We start from the raw sequence: 21,033 nt of genomic DNA, 5'->3' as shown, positions 1-21,033 counted from the left end.
ACTCCTCCGAGTGTGCTTTAAAGCAAAAACAAGACAAGCCCATGTAGGGAGTGTGAGGCTGTTTTTTTTACAGAAAAACAGTAATATCATGTTATGGTTAATTTATTGTTAAGGAACAAAAGGAAAGTGTGTATTCTGGCTTAACAAACAAACACTGCATTGGCAAACTGTACAAGTCCAGCTGTGCACTTTTTCTCTCTTTATTTTTCTTCAGTGCAGGATTGAGATATGAGACTGACAGGCAGACACACACACATGCAAACACAAAACGACCATTAATGTCACGCCACGGCATTTGCATGCCTAGCGTCTGGATTTAAACTCATCACGACATGGCTGGCGAGTGACAGTGGTGATCAATGTCTGCCGTGGTGAGTTTATGAGTGTGGATTACGATGGGAATCATCAAGCATGGTGGGAGTTCGTGTGATGTGACCGCCGAACTGCCCCGAGCCGTGTTTTATACCAGCCTGTCAGCTGTCCATTATACACTGTGACAGGAGTGGATTTCACCCAACGTGGCACTAAAACGGAATCCTCGCTTGTGAAAAGAAACTTGAAAAAAATTTTTTTTCAAGAAAAAAATTTGATTATTTCATCCAAGTAAAGAATAAACTGATGTGCAGGATAGGCCCTAGAAATCAAAGGATTTGCAGTGCTCCCGTATGCATGGTTAACTGTAACGTGAATGTGTCCCTAAGCTTGGCTGTTTTCACCAAGGGCATATGCTTTGAGCTCAGTCATTCGCAAATTATTTAAAAGCCAATTGCGCTGTTGTTGCTGTTGTAATTACTCTCATAGAGAGGACGGTTCTGTGGTCTAATTGATTATCATTATGACATTTGTTCTAAAGCGATGGAGGATGCGGGGAAAATTAAACTGAGGGATGCTGGTACCCATTCATTTTCACTGTATAGACACAAAACCAATGACAAAACCAATGCAAGACAATGGGTCCCACTGTTGTTCAGTAACCAACGTTCTTCAAAATATCTTCTTTTGTGTTCTGCAGAAGAAAGAAAGTCATACAGGTTTGAATTTTCATTTTTGGGTGAACTATACACAACTGCCCATGCATAACAGCTTCTCTATCTGGAGAAAATAGATTTAAAGACCTGATGACACATCCTGCACTACACCAGTTTTTGTCCAATCAAATGCCTTCTAAAGCCAGATGATTCCTCCAAGTGTGAGGGCCAGTCTGGCATACCTACTAAGACGTGTTTCCCTAACGCATCTCCACCAGCTGACAAGGACACACATGGTGCGCAAAAGCCGCTTGAAGAAGCCCTTTCTCTGCTTGAGCTGCTGTTGTGAAGTGACATTTACCTAATGCTACGCTAAACCTCATTGTAATTAACGGCCGGCTGATATTGATGCAGACTGACTCACACGGGCAGCGCCAAAAAATGAATTCTCCCACACCCATGGTAGACGCTTAGTTCAGGCAGCGGGAGCTGGAAGGCTGCAGCATGCTCCAGTAAACAGGCGTGTTTGCTACTTGCCCGCGCCACGTTCTTGCGCCTCGCTTGCAAACACCGGGGTCGAGTCAGACGAGCCTTAATGGACACTTTCTTTTCGGCTGTTGGTGACTTTTTCCGAAAGCAAGTGCCAGGAGACAAGCTCCGTAATTACATCCGAGGCGCCGGGGAGGAGAGAAGCGTGGAGTGTCCGCCTCGACAATGGCTCAGTGAAGTGTGTACAAAGATACACACGCAGGCCTACGCACAAAAGGGTACATGAGTTATGGTTTGTGCCATGGGCAAAATGGACGCCAAATGAAAGAGAACCAATTAGAGGTTGACTCCAAGGCTCTCCTGTGACCTGATTTCTTTACTTTCAACGGCACGAAGTGATGTGACGCCATTGTACTCAGTCACAGAATGGTGCGCTTGTCTTTATCTGAACGTTACACATGCTCTACATCTCACGCTCCTCACATTCATCCAAGGTGCAATCGGCCGCAAAATAAACGCGCGTGCAGTGAGCGAACGTCATCTTGGTGGTGCGACCTGTGCCTTTTCACGCCACCATTATATCACCGTTGACGCCTTCCGATGTTTTTGCTCCGCTAAATAGGTGACCACAGTGTGAAACCAAAGTGCAGCGAACCGAATCGAAACCGCCGTTGGCCTTTGTCAAAAGGTCAAGAGAAACAGATTGAGGACGTAGAGTTTAATGGAGATGTTGTGTGAGGACTTGGACACGCTGAGAAGCCTTTTCCGTTAAAAGGGTCACTAAGAGTAGAAGCCGGGGAAGTTTGGTGAAATGAAAAAACCTGTTGGGGAACAGGATGTGAGAGGTTAATTGGTACCCTGTGTGAAAGCTGTTAACAAGTGAGAGAGTGGAACACCCAGGATGCACTGGGACATTCCAGCAGTGCCATAAGAAATAAACCGGCGAAGAGAATATTTCCTTTGGCCTCAGTATCATCCTTTCCAAAGAACACCGGTCACGCCTATAATCTGGACGTCGTCTCGCTGTTCACACTGTTGGAGCTCTCACAAGTTTACTCATGCGAACACACGCAGGCGCACTTTGGGTCGGGCACCTTCTCTTGTGATTGCTCACTGGTTCCATAAGGAGTTAGAAGTGAAGCGCTGTGGGCAGACAGGGGACACGAATACAGAAAACCAGTCAGCATAAAGGCCTGTTTAGACCGGGGGCCGACATCAGCCTGGGGTCACAGCAGGCATCCTAATCACCCCTTTAATGGCACACAGAGTCTTTCTTTTTTCTGAGAAGTGAGCCTCAGGTCATCTCACCCATTCAGCTCCAATCGCCAATCTGTGTACCACTTCCAGCCAGTGAACAATCGGCCATACAAAAGGATAACCTTACCAACATCTTTTGTTTCGTGGATTATGTAGTATCTTTGTTTGCTTTCGCCGTCCACATTTCATTGGTTTCTGTAAACATGTAGACAGATCTACTCGCTACGATGCTGCTGCATTGATTTCAAGCTAAAAGTCTCTTTTAGACAGGTGATGGCCAAAGAGAGGCTCCAGCTGTACTTTTTCCTACATATCCTTTAAAAATGTGCAGCGCTCACTCAAAAGACAGCTTGTTCAGGGAAATTACATGCTTCTTGTGCCGCGTGTCGGCGTGGACGACAGCACGTCATCTCATCTTGCCTGGCGCCTGCTACAGCGCAGTTCTGGAGTAGCAAGGTGTTTCTTGCAAGTGACAACACTTAAGCCTTTTACCCTTTTACACTGGAAACCGCCTCGCTGCGGTTTTACCTGAGAACAGCTCGACAAAGCAGCGATGCATGAGCAATAATGTACTTTCACTCTCTCTAAATGTGACTACACTACTGCTCAAAAGCTTAGGGTCACTTACTCATTTTTTTTTTATATAAAATTGAACTCATCAATACTATAGGATAACACAAATAGAACAATGCATGAAAAAAGTCCAAAATAAAGATAAGTAGCCACCCTTTGGCTAAAATTTGCAAAACTGCACTTTTGGAATTTTATTTCAGGTCTCATCCTGGGATGCTCTGAAACATTAAGTCATTCATTTTAGTCATTTATTTAAAAGGAATACTTAAGCCCAAAATGAAAATTCTGTCATCATTTACTCACCCTCTTGTCATTTCAAACCTGTATGACTTTCTTTCTTCAGCAGAACACAAAAGATATTTTGAAGAATGATGGTAACAGAACATCAGTGGTACCCATTGACTTGCATTGGTTTTGTGTCCATACAATCCACCTTATTCCGACGCCCCATGATGTTTGCGCGAAAGATGGGAGAAACTTCCGTATCAATGTATTTCAAGTCATTCGTTTAGAGCAGAATGTGAACTTGCACACTGACAGAACTTATAAACTACATCAGCATACGGTTCACTACTTTATAGGAAAACGATGATGATTTTATGAAGGATATTTAGCAAACTTTATTGATTCCGTTGTCGTGACCGTAAACCAATGAGCAATTTGAAAATCATGGGGGGTTTTCAATATCTTTACATGATGTCGATTGTGTGCTATTTGAAGATGTGGTAAATCATTATTTTTTTGTATTTAAAAGCTAACTGCAAAGGGTTGCACGGGCCGCGTGCACATATTATAAAGCTGGCCATTAATCTGATAAACATTATACTAAAGATCACGTGCAAAAGCTGCCTTTTGACCTTTTTAAACATTCTCTCTACGATTTGTTAAAAAGACGATAAGGTTCAGGGTGAGGTGTCAAAATAGTAAATACATGCACAGCGGTGGACAGGAAAGCTAGCCACCTTTGGTATGACTTGGCAAAAATCTCACCCAACTGTTCTGTTCTTATATCCCAACACGTAACTATTGGGCTCACAACCTCTAGGTCAAACTTACAAACGTGAGCACACATATGAGCTTTCTCCTCCTTTTCTGTGGTCATTTATGCATTTGGTGTATGCTTTAACCAAACACCACATTAAAGGAATACATTTCTTTGTTTCTTTGATTTTCAACAGAGCTCCAAGAAAATCTCTGAAGGTTTAAAACCGGTTGTCTGTGTCTCTTCTTCACACGTCCCTCCCTTTTTCCCTCCTGCTCATCTGCCACAAGCTAAATGATCCTTTCATTTCCTGCCAGGCCGCTGGGCCCTGAGGTGGCAGCTACGCTCGGACTCAACGGCTCTGCTCCCATGTGAAATTCACTGCTCTTCCTCGTATTGGCTGATCTACTATCATAACAGAGCTTACCATGGCACTTCCTGTCTGGGGCAGGATCGCGTGAGCTATGCCACGTCTCACACGGACGCCAGACACATATTCAGCTGTGTAAAAAGAATAAGTGGCTGAACGTCCAAGCAGACGAACGTGTTCCTATAAACATATAAAACAAACATTAATGTTGTTCTGTGCAACTACAAAAAAGCAGGACAAACAAACAAATATGCTCAACACCCACACACTCCTAAACACACACAGGTTCACAGTTCTCCTCATGCCCAGTCCACAGAGGCCTGACTCCGGAACTGACTTAGGAAGTAACTTAATGGTTACCAAACCTTTTGGGGAACCGGGCGAGCGGCGCGGGGCTAAACATGTGTTTAGAGCAGACAACATCAGCAATCACCACTTGACCTCTCAGCAGAGAAAGGGTCACATACCGCACCCCCTTTTAAAAGCGCTGAAGGAAAAAACGAAAAATGTTTTACAGATAATATAATCAAGTGAAAGCACTAGCCTGTTGTGAGGGGACTGAGGCCGTGCTGACTTCCATATGTCTGAAATGCACAGACCAAATGCTCCACTGGGAATTTCTCAAAGCCCACAGGAGAAAAACACACAAACATGCACGCACACTCAACGACACACACACAGTCACGCTTTACACAGCAATAATGCAATTCCTTGCTTCCGATATTAAAATATTAAAGGTCCAGTGTATGAAATGTAGCGACATCTAGTGGTGAGGTTGCAAATTGTAACCATGGCTCACTCCACCCCTCTCCCTCCCGTTCGAAGCACTACAGCGGCTCTCACATTTTCACCATAGTAGGAAAAAATACAATGGTAGTCAAAAGCGTCCCAGAACTGTTTGCTGTCCTACATTCTTCAAAATGTCTTCTTTTGTGTTCAACAGAAAAAAAAGATAAAGTCTTTTTTTATACTATGGTAGTTAATGGTGGCCAAGAACAGTTTGGTTACAAGCATTCTTCCAAATATCTTTCTCTGTGTTCATCAGAACAAAGAAATGTACACAGATTTGGAACAACTCGAAAGTGAGTAAATGATGACAGAATTGTCCTTTTTGGGTGAAGTATCCCTTTAAAGTTCCTAGGCTCCGTAGTGTTGGGGGTTTGATCTCTAAAAATCTCTAATCCAAAGCATGAGCAAGTGTAATAGTAACAGTGATGCTTACAAATAGCAGTAATTGCTTGTGCCTGTGTTTTTAAAAGTGTTGTGTGAAGGACTTTAACAAAAAATGTAAAAAAAGTGAAGTCATTCTTCAAGCATTCCTCCATTTCCTCAGCCATTACAGTAAGTGACCCAACACCTCTGGCTCCCCCTGGGCTTATTTATAGCAAATGAATCAGAAATCTGAGAAAACTCAGCCCAGAACCTCAACTGCTTCACATTAGGACCACAAAGCCCTAATTGCACAATGATTTAAAAAGAAAATCAAAGATCCGGAAACCGTGTGATCAGTCTGAGGTAGACAAGACGGGTAAGAATCTTTCACACAAGACTTCAGTTTATCTGCGTCTTTCCTGTCAGCCCTGTTAAAAGCTTTAACAGCCCAATGGTTTAGACCTTAAATTCTTTGTTTCCAGACAGCGGGTTGCGGTGTTCTGCAGTTGGATGTGTACAACTGGAGTTTTATGATGAATGGAGAGGAAAAAGAGAGGAACAGGAAACAAAAACAATGTGAGAAAGAGCTGGAGTTCTAGGTGGAGGGCCTAGTCTGAGAGCAAAAACTTCATTATGTATAACTGGTATAGTGGAACAAAATGCAACTTCAAATACCTTCACGGGCGCAGTTTGGTTTTACTGAACGAGGGTCTGAGACAGAGCTCAGGTTTCCCTGCAGACTGCTTTAAAATGCCAGAGGGGTTAAAAGTTGGTGCAATTGGGTGCGAGACGCCAAAATAAAAGAATAAGCAATGCGCTCTGTTTACATCTGCAAAGGGCTGGGGTGACAGAGCTCAGCGTGATGAATCTCAGGCACAACGTTAGAAAAAAGTGCTCTTTAAAGGCCACATTTTCAGAGTTTTCTATGGGACTATTGCCAACTTCCTGAAGAAAAGGCATGTGCCAAGAAAGCGGTGACAGAGTTGTGTAAAATGCCAGCGGAGCTCACAGCTAGGAAAGGGGGTTAATGGGTGTAAAGAGAGAGAGAGAGGCATTGTGTAGCGTGTTAAAGGTTAGAAGAATATTCATTCATTTGAAATTGGTAAAAAAAAGCTACATAAACATTCTCCCGGATGTAATTTTCAGTGCGCGGACACATTTCCCAGTAGAAATCATCAGCGAGAAGGAAATCGTTTAGTCTCTTAAGTGCCAAATTGTATCCTGATTTTCCTGCCCAGCTGCCTGAGCAAGTTGGAGGGTGGACTTCTGACGTTTCTCACCCCCAGACAAAAAAAGAAAATGACATTATTATAGATTATGAGAAACAGCAAGTTCACTCTCTTCCAAAAACGACACAAAAAAAATGAATCATGGCAGAGTTTGTAATTAAGTATTTGTATCCTTTTGATTTTATTTAAATGATTATTTTTTCAAAACGTATGAAGTCAGATTGCTTAGATTCAATATAAATCTGTTAATTGTGAAAACTATTAGATTTATTGAAATAAATGATACGTTTATGGTTTAAATATTACTAGCTGCACAACAAGCCAGATCCAATTAGTTCAATTGTATGAGGGTTTTTTTTGCATACAATTTAAGCGGAAATAAAGCTAATACGTAGGTAGCTATCATTTTCGTGGTGTTCATAAACTAAACCTTTTTCTCGTTGACCAGTATTAATGGATGGGTCAAGAAGTAACAGTTTTGGGAACCCAATGACTTCCACAAAATGAAAAAAAACCTTTGTACTATATAAGAGCATGTTTTGTTTATCTCAAAACTTGGGAAGTTTGTAGACAAATATTGACTAATCTGAATAATTCATATAAAATAGTTTTACAATCTCCTCAACTTTTAAGGGTCAAAGTGGTATCTGCACGAACTGTCAGTGGAGAGAAATTATTATGGATTTGGAGTGACATGAGGGCGAGTAAATTATGACAATTTGTTTTTTTGTTGGGGGGAAAAACACCCTTTAAAATGTACCCTTACTTAAATTGTAAATTACTGACTAATTTCATGTTTTTTTTTCAGAATTTGTTAAGCTTGATAAAATCTTTGTTCTCTCAACAATCTCAAACTCCACCATGCTGATAGCACGAAACAGCTTTCCACCTTGACGAGAAATCTTGTCACGTTTAAATCTCGTGAGATCTTGTGGCACGAGATCTGGTCACACATCTAGGAATTAAAACGTTATAAAATAGTAAAACCTGCATTACAATTATCACTTTTCACTAAATTACATGACTGAATCAATATGGAAGAAATGGTTTACTGCTAAATAAAATGGGAAGCGGTATTTTTTTGTATATTTAAATTTGCAGCAATTTAACAGCTGTTTTCTATCATGTCACTTGTTTACAATCACTCCAGCATCATCATTTTCAGTGCTTGCTTTTAAAATAGTCCAGAAACCAAAAATGGCACTGGGAAGAATCGCAATGGGTTTAAGTTGGTTTGCTGGCTTGCAGGTTTACAAAAGTAGCCTTGGCAAACTTGAAGGGCATTCATGGTAAGTTGAGTACATTTTATGAAACGTGCAAATAAGCATGGGGGCTATCTGCATTTTTCTAGAGTGATGAATGATTATGCGAAATGGATGGTTTGTGAAGACTTTCTGAGTTTTTGTGAATTTTCTAAAAATGTTCCATAATTTTACAAATATACATTTAAATGAATCTACATAGATAAAATGTTAGAGTTTGCAAAACAACATGCTTTAAAAATTCTTAATAACACTGTGACTGGCATTGGAACAAAACTCATTCTTCTTTGTTTATCCTCCAGGACTATGAAAGTGAAGAGGCTAAATCTGGGATTGTACAGTACAGACAACAACAATAAGAATCTACGTCATTTGGGCAGAAGGTGTTGATCCTGGAGACGAACCTACAGATGTTGGTATGGCACTTGAATGTGTATAAATTCTGCGAGAGGAACATGTGGAGCTAATTTATTAAAATGACTCTAAATGCTCGCCGCTTAATTCGTGTCATTGTGTTGACTAGAATTCACAACAAAACCTCACTGGAAATATTTCCAGGGGTCATCGCAAGACAGTGCCTAGACAACGTTTTTTCCTGATCACAGTGACTGCGTTGCACATGAACAAATGGATGCATAAATAAAGCTAAAACCAAAAAGACTGCAGGCAGGACGATGCATTAGATGTTCCAGCTGACGCTTTGCTGGTAGAAATAGAATAAGAATCATTTATACGCATTTGTACAGCTTGACCCACAACTGTTTTGACATCTTTTGCTCAAAGTCCCTCGATGTTTTCTTCTTTCTATTTTCTGATTGGCTGTGGGGGTCAGTGTTGTGTTTACTCCAAATAGTTTACTGGATTATGTTCCGCTTAGCACTCAGTTTGGGGCGACAAGTGTGGAGAGACGCACTCTCTGCCCAAGGCTTCAGACTCAGGGACTGGTTTCATTACTGTATCTAACAACTGCTAAAGACAATTGAGGTGCATCTTTGACCTCCTTTAGTAGTTGAGTGGCACCAGCAGCACCAGGGGGGTTTTGGAGATGCCAGCGAAAATAAGCCTGGCTGGCACAAACAGTACCTTGCATTAAACATTGCTTCCAAGAGTAATACATAACTAAATGTCACTTCTCAGTCTAATACTCCTTGTCATTTGGTCTCTACTTTCTTATAACTTCACATTTTTCTCAAAAACATGATAGTAGCCGCATCCGAAAGGGCATACTGCGACGGTACGTACTGAATATAAATAAGTAAATACCTATCAATTGTTAAAAAAGTACGTTCTATGTAGTATGAGTGGGAGTAGTATGAATACATTTCGAATACTGCATCCACCATGTTTTATTGTCATGTGACCTGTATGTTCTTGTATGTATGTTTAGTCACAAGAAATTAATTTATCGGTACTTAGATTTGAAAACGGACATCCGTCTGAAAGTTTTCTGCTATTTTTTATTTAATTTACTTTTGAAATTTGACCATTGCTCTGCTCCCGTGTCATCATGGGATAGAGTAGTGTCCATCCAATGCACATTCACAAATATCGGATGAAGCAGTAGACCCTCCGGTTATTTCTCGCCTACTGTTTTTTGCATACCGAGGTTTAGGACATACTATTCATGACTCATACTTAATTTAGCCTACTATACAGTATGGAAGTGGTAAGCTTTAAAACTAATTTTGTAGACTAAATATAACTGTACCAACATATTTGTTTGTTTTATTACAAAACCACAATTTTATTTACATTTTTTTAAGATGAATGACCAAATAGCTAAATATAATGAATGTTTAAATACTTAAATATTGCATATTGTTTGAAAAGGTCTCACATGAAGATGCTTTTTAAACAAATTTCAAGTTCCAATCTATTGTTATACATCACATCTAAAGTTCCAATAGAATATAAATACATATAATATACATATTTAAATTATATTTTGGCAAAGGGTGACTACAGTGAATATGCTGAAATAAAAATAAACATGTTTTGATTGATTTTGGATTTTTTTTTCAGTTACACCACCACATTTGTAGTTACATTTGTGCAATTTAATATTTTTAATGAGATTACTATTATTGTGTTACTGTTTTTGCAATATGTAGGAAAAATATGAATATATGTATTAAAATTATGAAAAATAACAAAATACAACAACATAACACATTCATACTGCGATATTCATACTATTTCTGCACTTCTGATAAGATTAACTTTATTTCATTGGCTCTGTCCTTGAACTGTGCACAGTGAAAACGAAGTTGAACGTAATCTAATCTAAATGAACAGCGCAAGAGCGCGAGCACATTTGCATTGCCGGTGGGTTCACATTAATGCTTGTGCACTCCAGCCCCGCACGACAAGAAAGCGGCCTGAGACCTTCACTGGAGCCGAGGGGGTTCAAGCGTGACTTCAAAGGCATTGGTTGTACAGGAGTGCAGTACACAGTCCAGACCGAGTGTTGACTGCTAAACCATTTCCACAAGTCAGGCAAAGAAAGAGTGCGCTACCTTCTCAAGGCTTCCAAAAATAACTGAGGTGACTCCAACCTGCCAGCCAGCTTTTCTTGACGGGGCTATAATTAATATGACAAGTCTATCAAGAGCAGAATAAATTATTCTGTACGCCTGAGCACCGCTTACATGCGAGCAGTTTGGGGAGTTCATTGGAAACACATGTTTCTGGGAAAGACCGCTTTGCGTGTTTCGCCGCTCCTGAATACATTTCCGCTCCCATGTGACTTCGTTACGGCTGGCAAAGTTAAACGCAACCGAATGGGTTCAATACTGGCACAGCAGTGGCTCTAACAAGAGAGGTGCATTTGTTTGACCGCAGTGGACGTCAGTCAGTCAGCAAAACATATGTACGTGGCAACACGCTCCTCTCATCCTGGTGAGCGCGTCTCCATGCACAGACAGTTCACACTGACGTGTGCAGGAATTCAAGGAGCACGGGTGTAGCTGGCAACGGGCCCTGTGGCCCGAGGAGGGACGCATTTCGAGTTTGTTTGAATAGCGTTACGCACGGGGGCGCACGGAAGGGAGGACAGTCCACATGCGGAGTCCGTTCCGGAGAGCAGGAGGAATATTAATGAAAGCATTTTTCATAATTTCACACGAACTTGCGTTCTCTATGCCTCTTAAACAAGGAGGGGAGGGTGCGGGGAAAGAAACGCATTAGAATGATCTGGAAATGATGCTTTCCAGCCCTGTACTGAGACAATGAGGTATAAATTACCGTGATAAGATCTGGGCAAAGTTCAAATCAAGCGAGATTTTCACATCTGGTCCTGCGCTCTTGTCGTCAAATTAATGGATTCTTCTAAAGGCGTGCGGAGCAAGAATGTGATAACTCGTGCTTCCTGTTCTACTGATAACATTCCCGAGGGAAAGGGAGGCACAGAGTCTTCTGAAGTCTGAACAGCAGCGGACAGCAAACTTCTCTCCTCTGTAGCTACACACACCAATGCTGACACACAAATGTTTCAAACAAATCTGACTTAATTTAGACCACAGAACAAAAACCTAAGACAAAAAGAACAGAAAAGCTCACTAAGAAAACTGTCCGAAGAAGCATCTCCTGCTTGCCTGGCCTGCCAAAACAGATTGTGAATCAAACGGGTGAGGTGTGCACTTTCTGCCTCGCCTGCTCTCTCTGCCGATGATGCCAGCGCACCTCAGCTCAGTGAGAACAACACAGAACGGACATATGGAAAAGAAAAAGGACAGGCCAGACAGAATGTCTAATAAACAGCATGCTTACGTTTTCTGAAGAAACGTGAGTGAGGACTCGCTCATGCAAAACTCATCACCATAAGTGTAATTGTTAAAGAGAAAGTCCACCAAAAAATGAACGCTCTTTCATCATTTACTCACCCGCATGTCATTTTAAACCTGTATGATTGTCTCTTTCCACAGAACACAACAGAAGATATTTTGAAGAAAGTTGGTAACCAAACAACATTGGCCTCCATTGACTTTCATTGTATGGACACAAAACCACCGAGACATTTCTCAAAATATCTTCTTTTGTGTTCTGAAGAAGAAATAAAGTCATACAGGTTTTAAATGAGGGTGAGTAAAGGATGAAAGAATTTTAATTTTTTGGTGAACTGTCCCTTTAAGTAACTGGCGATGGCAGTAAACCCTAAAAAGACTCATTTAAATAATCGTCTGATTTTCAGCTATGTTAAACAGTAATGCATGAGCGGTCAGAACCGCATATCTCTTAGGGTTCACTTAGAGGAAGCTCTGGCAGATTCTATCCCAGACATTTCAGACGTTCCTGGCTGATTGGAAACACACAGGGCTAAATGACCAGACGTTTATTTTCAGGTGAGGAGAGCGAGAGGCAGAGGCTCCTCACCTCTTCACTGTCTCGTGGATTCGGTTTCCAGGAAGGCCCGCCGGCCGGGGTTAATCTGCGGCGCTAAATGAATAAACAAAGGATGGCTCTGTGGGCAGGTGAGTTCAAATCATCTTCCCACACTGAAACTCATCTGCACAGGAAATGACCCGCAGCACCTCACCTCCACACCTGGAGAAGGGAGGGGCTGTCCAGGACAATCTGACCATGTCACATTACCTCACCTCCAGGAGAGGAACTCTCCTCTCACATCTGTCAACAGCCCTCCAGTCATCCTTCAACAGCAGCTCATTCCACACACATACGCGCGCACCCGGACACACACACATAAAACACGCCCACTCTGGATAAAAATGAGGTCAATATCACATTTGGGATGCAAACGAAATTGTACTTATCCTGTTCAATAGTTGAAGAAATGACAATAAGTATTAAAAAAAGACTTATACTTAAACTTTACTTCTGTAATAATAAATGCACAAAAATACACAAAAGTTGTATATATTAATGTATAATAAAAAATTTGGTTATAATTAAATATTTGATCATATAAAATACACAGAAATACACAAACTTGTATATATTAATATATAATACAGAATTAGGTTACAATTAAATATTTTATAATAAAAACATGCACAAAAATACACAACATTTGTATATATTAACAAATAATAAAAATAGGTTATAGTTAAATATTTTATCATTCAAAAACATAAAAGTTGTATATATTAATATATCATAAAAAATTAGGTTATAATTCAAGATTTTATAATAAAAATGTTGGTTCATAACACAATGACTAATGCTGCTGTATACAACTTTTAACGGTGTAAATCTATGCATAAACTAAAGTAAAAAATGCTGCAAAAGTATAATTTATTGTTAGTTCATGTAAACTACTGCGTTAACATATACAACCTTGTAATAAATCTCTAAACATTACTGCGAAATGTGAGAAATATAAACAAACATTAAGCGCACACACTCGGCTGTTTAAAATGCAAAACAAATGCGACAGACATGCTGTCTCCCATCTTAAAAGCGCCGAGGAAGAGTTGGGCTTTGATGGAATGCTTTCTCAATTTTCATCCGCTATTCATTTTTAACAGCTCTTTCTGCTTGCCGCCGAACGCTTGGCGCAACGACTCAATGAAGTGGCGTACAGGCGCCGGCTCTGAGGTGTAAAAAACACCATCGCAGCTGCCCGATCGATACATTATGGAGTGAAAGTGCATGCTGGGAGAAGATAATGCAGCCTCGTACGGAGACGTTGTCAGACTTCATTAGCGTCTCCAGGGGTGTGCTGGGAGCGACAGGCATATGCAAAGTCGCTGAGGCCAACACTTCTGTACAGAGAGCTTTTGTTCTTAGCTTTTAATTGTGGGCCCACTTTGTACCCCCTGTACGCTCGGATGAGGCAGGCAGGGACAGCGGGACCGACACGAAGAGATGTGCTTTTTTGCAGCATGGCAAGCACGCACACGCAACAACAAAAATACACAGCGGGGAAGATGGAGACAGAACACACTGTGCCTCAAGCAAGTATGTACTTTCACGGGCTGAGGCGTCCTAACTGCTGTGAGAGGAATGGGAAGCATTTTAGGACCATGAGATGCACAGGTTTCAAAATGATTGTCACACCTGCCAAAGGACTATCCATGAATATAGATGACTCAAAATGGAAAAAGATAGTTCACCCAAAAATAAAAATTCAGTCATTTATCATTTGTTCACCCTTGTGTCGTTTAAAATCTGTATGACTTTCTATCTTTTCAGAAATGTCTCCGTGGTTTTGTGCCATACAATTGAAGTCAATGAGGGCCAATGTTGTTTGGTTACCAACATTCTTTAAAATGTTTTCTTTTGTGTTCTGCACAAAAAAACTAAGTCATAGAGACATTAGGGTGAGTAAATGATGACAGAATTTTCATTTTTGGGTGAACTGTCCCTTTAACCTTATCTGTCCCTATTTCAACAGTACAGAATGACTTCAGGCACCCTAGATAAACACGAGGTTGAAGTTTTTAGAAGACGCACGAGTCATGACACACACTGTTTTTTTAGCAGCGAGCATTTGGATGTATTTGATTTGAATCGTTCAACACGCTCGAGTCAGCTTAGAACAATAAAAACAATGAAAAACAGCAAAGGCCAAGCTCTAGTTTGTGCTATAATGGACTGGAAAGCAACTTTATCTGATCACAGCAAAGCCAATCTCATGTTTGTTTTGTAAACACGTATGCGGAAATCTACATGCTACCAAAAGCTGTGCCACGTGAGATTGGGATACTGAATTTAGGACCTACAGCTCACTCTCTGCTGTTTGCCGTGATGGCTATAAGGTTCCTAATGGCACATGAAGTGCCAATGTCTGCACGTCACCTGATCACACTCCAACATCTAACCCCACTTGACCAGATGTGCCCTGATGACGCCCTAAAACACACACAAACCCCATGGCCACAGATAGAGTGTTCAAGCAAACAAAAGTGGTTGGAAACCATCCAAAAGACTCTTCAAATCACAACTCAAAGCAGCAGTGGTTTATGGGTTCATGTGTGGACTGTATGGTTGCTCGCAGCAGAAGTAAAAGCTTTGAGAGTACACAGCAGATGCCTGACACATTGCTGTCCGTTCGGATGCTTTAAAGAGCAGCTGCTCCCGCCTCTGGCACTACACACACACACACACGCACACACACGCACACACACGCACGCACGCACACGCACGCACGCACACACACACAAACAAAGCTGCCCTCAGTTTTCACATACAGTAGAGGGTCATAGTGACAGCTATACAAATAGATTTTTACATTTTCTGAAGAAAACGCATGAACAGTCATATTTCTAGGGTTAGCAAACCCCCAAATATTTGGGTTAGAAGGCACTTAAACAAATCAACACACAAAACAACTGCGATATACACACAGGCACATGCAAAACTAGACACAGCAGTAATGAGCATGTTCATTTTACTGTACACTACAAAAACTGCTTAAATCTTTCTGTTCTGTCTTCACAGCCAAAAGAGGACTTCAAGCAAGACACAAACATAACGCAAGAGAGAGCAAATGCTGAATGCTTTACCTTCACAGAGGAAAGAAATTCATATGAGAAACTATTAAAGTTCATCACTGTCTTGTTTAACATCTTTTTTTGTATTATTGAATTTTTCAATGACTTTAAAAATACATAAACAATGTTTTTGAAATGTTGACTTAAACTATATAATAAAGAAAAAGCAGCCAATGAGAATCCAGAACTCCTTCAATACTATTTCAAAAGCATGTCAGGGTGTACCCCCAAGAAACCGAGAGAACAATTTTGTCAGTTTTAAAGGGTGAAAATGCTAAAATAAAATATAATAGCTTTAATTAATTTTATTTTAATTGAATTACTATATCATTTTATAAAATTCTATTTTCACAATGATACCATGTGTTGCATTGTATTCTCTATATGTATTCTATTCATGTAATAATTTTCCTCTTTTTGAGATTTCTTTGTCTTCTAAGAATAAAGCAGAACTGAATTTAGTATAGAATAAAATGGAATAGAATAAAATAGGATTATACAGTACGTATAATTATAATTATGTCAAAACTTTAAAATTCAGAGAGAGCGAGAGAGAGAGAGCGAGAGAGAGAGAGAGAGCGAGAGAGAGAGAGAGAGAGAGAGAGAGAGAGAGAGGTGCATTGGAGCTCTGATTCTCAGACTGTAGGTTGATGATAAGAATGGCATCTTTCACAGTCAGATCTGCCAATCTGGCCAGGCGTCCGTGGCAGCCTCTGTATTGTGGTGGGGACTTCCAGGTCAGTGTCAGAATAATAGAGTCAGTGAGTGTGGGGGAGAGGGGGCTCGGGGCAGGTGGCGGGCCTCTATTGAAAGAGACAGGCAAGGGCGGCAAGGAGAGCGCTGGGTCACGGGAACGGTCCCCCTATCTATAGGCGTCTCAAAAACACCTCTCATTGTTGGAAGAGATCATGTGGCACGGGCTCCTCCTCGAACCGCGTCAGGATCCTTCTGGCCTGAATGTGCGCAGTATCTCCGACAACAAGCCACCTTTATGCCCATCCAGGTAATTACAGACTACGGGTGAGGATCCATTACTGCTGGACGCAAGTAGAGTCCAGGTGCCTGCTCTCTGAGCGCTCAGCCATGCTGGGAGAGGAAACCAGGGGAGCGCTCAGGCCTGGTTTTCTAGCCTCAAGGCATAACCAGCACAGAGGAGTATACTATACTACAACACACAGAGATGGCTTTGTTTTGTCACTCACTCACTCACAAACGCATACATTCTGCACCTGACTAGAGAGCTGTTTGAAGGTATTAGATAAAAACACAGGGCAGACACACTCAGGTGACGAGTATCGGAGACAGCAGTTTTAAAGTCGCAATGCGATAATGGCTATTTTATAGTTATTTTATATATATATAATATATTATATTTTAGTGCTGTCAATTCATGCCTAACAGGTATAGGAAATATACAGAAATTGAATAAAGTTCTCAAACACTTTACAGTCTTTAATGCTAAATTCTAAATTAAATACAGAATTAAAGCTCCAAAACACATTGAATTGCTCTTTTCTTTTGTTCTTTGATTAAAAGAATGTAATGAGCTGTAATGACAGGAGTCACAGCAGCAGGTTTAAGAATGCAGCCCCTTTAAGAGCTGTCTCTCTACGCAGATCTGATGCACTTTCCCATTTTCACAACTCTTTTTGGATTTTATTTAACACGTTGAAATCTGTGCTAACGAAAATGCTGGACAAAACGGGCTTTCTGGCATAATCTTGTGTGTTTTTGTTCATTAAAGCACGAAAGAGAACTTAATACTGGACCGCTGTCTGACCGATTCTGACAGAGATTCACGGACGCAGCATTTAGCCCGTGACTGTATACAGTCAGTTTTATATACACATATACCAAAAGCACTTCCGGTTTCAGTTTTCATTTGTTTATTTATTATTCTTTTTTTATCTTACATAATATAATGAAATATTAAAGATATTTCTTTTACATTTTGATGCGGTTATAAATGTTCTGTTGATTTTATTTTGTTCACACATTTGTGTAGTGTTAAAAAACTGAAACCGGAAGTTATTCTGGACCAATGTATTTATTATATATATTATAATTTTAATATATTTTGAATATAATAATTTAAAAATAGAATTACATTTAATTCATTAAAAGCTGCAATCCAGAACTTTTGCCTCTATTTGAAACATAAAATTGCTCTTTACAATCTTTTCATTGGTTGAAGTCAAATAATGTCACACTAATAAATCATTTTTATAATCATCTTGTTGCAACCTGGGGATTTTGAAATATGCTCACAAAATTCATTCATTTCTTTCTTTCTTTAATTTCTTTATTTTACAAAAAAAAGTTTTTACCCAAACAAGACACAAAATAAGTTATAGTTAAATAAAAAAACAATATATGCCTTAAAATCTAGATGGTGATGAGTCTGCGTACAGACAGGAGGTTGTGCAGCTGGCTGTCTGGTGCAGTATTAACAACTTGGAGCTGAACACGCTTAAAACAGTGGAGACGATTGTGGACTTCAGGAGAAACCCCCCTGCACTCCCCCCTCTCACCATCATGAACAGTACTGTGCAGCAGTGAGGTCATTCAGGTTCCTGGGCACCACCATCTCTCAGAACCTGAAGTGGGACAATCACATTGGCTCCATTGCTAAAAAAGCCCAGCAGAGGTTGTGCTTCTTACATCAGCTGAAGAAGTTCAACCTACCACAAACTCTGTTAAAACAGTTTTACTCCGCAGTCATAGAGTCTGTCCTCTGCACATCCATCACTGTCTGGTTTGGCTCAGCCACAAAGTCAGACATCAGAAGACTACAGAGGACGGCTCGGACTGCTGAGAAGATCATTGGTGCTCCCCTGCCCACCCTCCAAGAACTGTATATGTCCAGAGTGAGCAAAAGGGCTCAGAAAATCACCCTGGACCTCTCACATCATAGCCATCAGCTCTTCACAATGCTGCCGTCTGGTCGGCGCTACAGAGCACTGAGCACCAAAACAACCAGACACAGAAACAGCTTCTTCCCTCAGGCCATCTACCTCTTGAACAGTTAAATGTTTTTTACCCACCGTGCATTTAATAACTAAGTGCAATATTAATTAAGTGCAATATCCAACTTTTTCTGTAAATTATATTTCATTCTGCAGTATGTAGCACATACCTTGTACTACAATAGTCTATTCTTATTTTTTACATGTACTGTACATATTTACATACACACATAGATTTACTCTCTATATCTTTATCTTATGTTTATTGTATTGTATTTCTTATTTTCGTATACCCATAGGCCCTTATTTAAATCATCTGTGTACTGTATTCTATTGTGTTATGGTCTCTGTGTACTGTTGTTGCCGTTTCTGTGTTCTGGATGCTCCTGTCACCAAAACAAATTCCTTGTATGTGCAAATATACTTGGCAATAAAGCTTTTCTGATTCGGATCTAAGTGAAAATGTTTAATTCCGATTATGAATTAATATAATATTTTGGTAAATGGATAATGAAGTTGTTTGACCAAAATTGTATTTAATAAATTTACAAGCTACAGCATTGCAAAAGTCTCGTCTTATATCTGTTGCTCTGTTGTCTGTCCTTTGTTAAATCTAAACACTGGCTTACTCACAGTACCCCACAAGAACAAACAAACACACACACAGATGAGCACAAACAAAAACATGCGTCTTCACCTCCGATACAAGACGCACTACAGCTATCAGCAAAGATTCTTCCAGGACATGATAGCGAACTCACAACAGGTCTGCGCACTGTCGCCCGCTCATCTCGCGATCTCCGACGCCACACACATAACAACCGGGCGAGGAAGGAAAAGTGCTCTCGCTGAACAAATGACAGGGTGTTTCTGCCACCGAGTCATAACAAAATACAATCAAAAGAGACTTGTGTTTCTGCTTGCTTTATCATAGGTTCAAAAAGATTATGCGCCTGCTGTCTTTTCTCACACAATAAGCTGTGTAGTCTAGTGGGACGGGGTGACGCTTCGGGGACCAGATAGGTGTATCGATAATGCCGGCTACATGTCCGATTGATTTTGGGAAGCTGAGACACTGCCTCCTGATACTGTGTGTCAAGCAGACGCGTTTTGCTTATGAAGGGTTTAGTGTCAGTATCCGGTAGAGAGGGTCACACAGAGCCCCCGATTCCCTTAGGGGTTGCATATAACACACACAAGACGCCACACAAACACAGCGTGGAGAAACAATTATTAAAAGATAACATCCAGTAAAGCTGTGATACCTTCAGCAGATCTGTCTTACGCACTTCTTTGTAATGACCACAGTTATGATCCAAAACGGCCTTGCTGCATACATAGGCGGTATCGTACATTCACGAAACCTCATAGGTGACTTGGAAGCTTTCAATATAAAAACAACACCCCGACACAAAACATGGCTCGCAACTGACATTCATGTCACTCCAAACCTGTATGGTTTGAAGAACGCTGGTAACCAAACAACACTGGCCCCCATTCACTTCCATTGTATGTACACAAAACCAATGAGACGTTTCTCAAAATATCTCCTTTTGTGTGTTTATAGAATAAAGAGTCACGTACATGTTTTGAACAACATGAGCGTGAATAAATGAAGGCAGAATATTTGGGTGAACTATCCCTTTAAGAATCTTAAGTTTTAGTCTCAAGTAGTTCTTGGTTATATCACAAGATACCATACAAACTTCCTCCTAACCAACTAAATTTATTATGAAAGTAAACAGACACTTTTCATTTTATGTGGTCTTTAAACCTAAACAGTAAGCAAAACAAGAACACTGTCCTGTAAAGCGGTATCAGATCAGGACAGCCCGAACCAAAGAGGGACAGCGGGAGAGATCACGGCAGTGGAGGTGCATCTACGCTCCGCGGGACAAACAGGACCGCACAGCCTTTTGAAGGCACAAAGACGAAGCGATGAGCGCTGATAAGATGAGGCGCCACACTGCTCGAAGCCCTGAGAGCTGAGCAATCACACAGACAGATAAGCATCGGCCCATAAAACTGACTCCTGGAGCTCTTCTCCAGACAGCCAGGAGAGAAAGAGACAGAGGGGAGGTGAAGACGACGAGGAAGTGGTGCGTGTTGTGCGATAAGGCTGGTTACTTTCTTTCTTTTGGAGGTGAGGGTTAGGGGAGGAGCTGCTGACGAGACGGTTTTCATGACGGGAACTTGCAAGATGCATAAGAACAGCAGGTACGTTCGGAGACGCGGCTAAGAGTCAGTGCTATCTTAAAGATGAGAACTACTGACAGTGAGATGCGGTTGATGCTTGCGCTAAACATCACAACAGTCGACACAAAGTACCTTCCA

The 21,033-nt window shown here is 40.8% G+C and overlaps 1 protein-coding gene across 3 annotated transcripts in view; it reads right to left on the bottom strand.

Moving 5' to 3' along the window:
- bcas3 (BCAS3 microtubule associated cell migration factor) overlaps positions 1-21,033 on the bottom strand; it is a 205,445-nt gene that overhangs the window by 95,720 nt on the left and 88,692 nt on the right. The window lies entirely within an intron of this gene.

The sequence above is a fragment of the Triplophysa rosa genome, linkage group LG14 (assembly GCF_024868665.1).
Source record: "Triplophysa rosa linkage group LG14, Trosa_1v2, whole genome shotgun sequence".
NCBI classification, from domain to species: Eukaryota; Metazoa; Chordata; class Actinopteri; order Cypriniformes; family Nemacheilidae; genus Triplophysa; species Triplophysa rosa.
The sequence above is the reverse complement of the archived record's forward strand: the minus strand, read 5'-3'. Positions and strand labels throughout refer to the sequence as shown.